Raw genomic sequence first — 2,766 nt, forward strand, 5'->3', positions numbered from 1 at the left:
AGGAAAAACTGTGAACAATTGAAATCTTTTATGTTAAAATGCTTAAAGAGGTGGTATTATGCTTTTTGGCTATTTTCTTCTCCTTTATTGAGTTATATATCTTTTTTGTGCATGTACTAGGTTTGCAAAGTGAAAAAGCCCAAAGGGAGTTCCCATCTCCCACAGAAAACACTGCTCTGAACTGCCTGAAAACATGTCGTTGTAGTACAGCCGTTTCTCTTTCATCCTTGTGACGTCACAGGGATGAAAGCAAAATGTGCATCATATAACGCTAGCCAAGCAGCTAGTCCGACACGGCCTCAAAAACACCGGTGGAAAACCACTGAGCTGCAGCACACACCTCTCCTCTCCCTTCCAAACATTAGCTACCCTCCAGGCAGTCAGTGGACATGAAGTTGTTACTGTGATGTAGAGACAGAGCTCAGTTATAACTTTATGGATGAAAGATACATTTGTTACAGTAACACACCACTCTGAAACTCTTGCTCCAGTCTATGGCTACGTTCAGACTGCAGTTCAATGTGACCCAAATCTGAATTTTTTGCCCATGTGTGACTCAGATCTGATCTTTTTATGACAGTGTGAACAGGCCAAGTCACATGGAATCTGATCTTTTCCAGTTCGGAATTAGGCCAATTCCATATGTAGTCCAAATCTGTCACGGTTCTGCTGTAGATGGAGCCGCGCTGAGCGAAAAAGCTCCGCAAAAAGCCATAATTAAACATGTGGCTCTCTCCTCCTCTACCTTGCTATCATCTGCTCACAAATTCCCTTTCTTACAACTGAAATCCACCAGGCCGCGAGCTCTCTTCTGAGTTACGTGCATGCTACTTGTCCGAGCGGACATAGTTGGGAGAGAGAGAGAGAGGGGAGGGAGTGAGTTGCGGGACAGTTGCATTGTACAGCACCAGAAACCGTAAAGAAAAGAACAGAAAGTTGTGAACACTTTATTATATAATTCGGGAGAAATGTGACCCGTGAGAGGACAATGAAAATGGGAGTCTCCTGCGAGCTAACCGGAGCTTTGTTGCTCCTTATTTACATCTGTAGCCTGCTGCGTGTGACGTGTTATTCTTCTGCGCATGCGGGTCACTTTCAGGCCATGGACAGTTCACACTGGAGTCTGATATGGGCCACGTTAAATTATAATGTGAACTGTCAAACAAAAAAAATCGATCTGGGATTGAGCATTAAGGCCTGCAGTCTGAACGTAGCTATGTTGCCAAGCTGGTCGGCAACATGTACAGCTGAAGCCATGTTTACCGGCTTCTCACTGACCCAGCCTTCTCTGCTTCTGATTGGCTAGTAGTCCTTAACTAGGGACTGCGCATGTGCAACTCCCAACAAAGATCACTTAGAGACAAGATGTATCACTCCATTGCTAAAACGAAGCCTTCAACACAGGGTGAAAAGAGGAGGTGCAGCAATGTGCCAGTATGACAAAAAATATGGTGTTTTTTGAAAATTAAACCATGTAAACCTGTTCTGGTACAACCCCTGAATAAGATTTTGAACCTGAAAATGAGCACAATACCACCTCTTTAAAATACTTGCTAGACAGTTCAGGTTCAATTCTTTTACATGTACATTGGTCTTGCAACAATAACACAATGTTCCAAAACAACACTAACAGCAGGTAGCATTACAGTATGTATAACTATTGTCTTTGATGAATCTCTTATTTATTTATTTATTTAATGTATTTATGATAAACCAAGATTCCATTAGAACAGTAATAAGGTCACTTCTTTATTGCATGGATTGTGCCACCTTACAGTATATGTCACAGAGATTAATTAAAAATATGATACAATAATATTATACGATATGCTTCAATAGGCTTTTTTTGTGCCTTTGGTTTATGTAGATTACTTACAAGTGCACAAAATGAAACTGAAGTAATTCCAGTAATACAATACAAAACTATACATATTCACTACACATACTCATGGGATAGTTACAGATATGTCCTGTTCTTGTCCACATCACACCCTATGTCTTACACCTTGGAAAGAATCTTGTTTCATGCCTGATCCATCCCTGCCAATCTTCTGCAGAAACGTCCAGAGTTTATTGTGTCCAAGAGAGACATCTGATCACATGGCTCGTGGTGATAAGTTTGACACCTCCATGAGGAAAATATTTCATCTATTGGGGTTGGGGAATAGAAAGGTGGAGGAAAAGTGACACTATCCTGGGATAGGCTAATAGGTAAACCATTTTGTGACTGGAACCATTGTTACAATTACAGACAATCCTGGATACTTCCTCACCTGGCACACGTCCAGAGGTGGTCAAGGAATGAAAATTGGCAGCCAGTGTTGTATGTCCCAGAATCTTTTTTTAAAATTTCTTTTTAGTTTGTTTGTTAGGATTTAAATGTAATTGTAACAGTTTTCACAATAGTATGTATGCAAAATGGAGTGTAAACACTCAGAGGTTTGGTGGTGACTGAGTTTGAGTGAAAAAACACAATATTAGAAAGATCACCACAATGAAAGTGATTTAGTCCACACTTTAGTCCACATGGACTGATGCTGTGCTGTGTAAAGAGTTTTAAAAAAGTGACACACTGTTTCTTGTCACCTTGCTCTCTCTCTCTCTCTCTCTCTTTCTGTTTCTGAGGTGAAGTTTAGTTTTTTGCAAGAGGTTTCAATATTACCAAGATTTTTAAAAGGAGGAGGATGAGAGGGGGAGGAGGAGGAGAGGGGGAGTTGTCATGTCTTATCTGGGATAAAGGAGGTGTGAAACCCAGAGAAATCCTGC

Source organism: Micropterus dolomieu, linkage group LG07 (genome assembly GCF_021292245.1).
Source record: "Micropterus dolomieu isolate WLL.071019.BEF.003 ecotype Adirondacks linkage group LG07, ASM2129224v1, whole genome shotgun sequence".
Classification (NCBI taxonomy): domain Eukaryota; kingdom Metazoa; phylum Chordata; class Actinopteri; order Centrarchiformes; family Centrarchidae; genus Micropterus; species Micropterus dolomieu.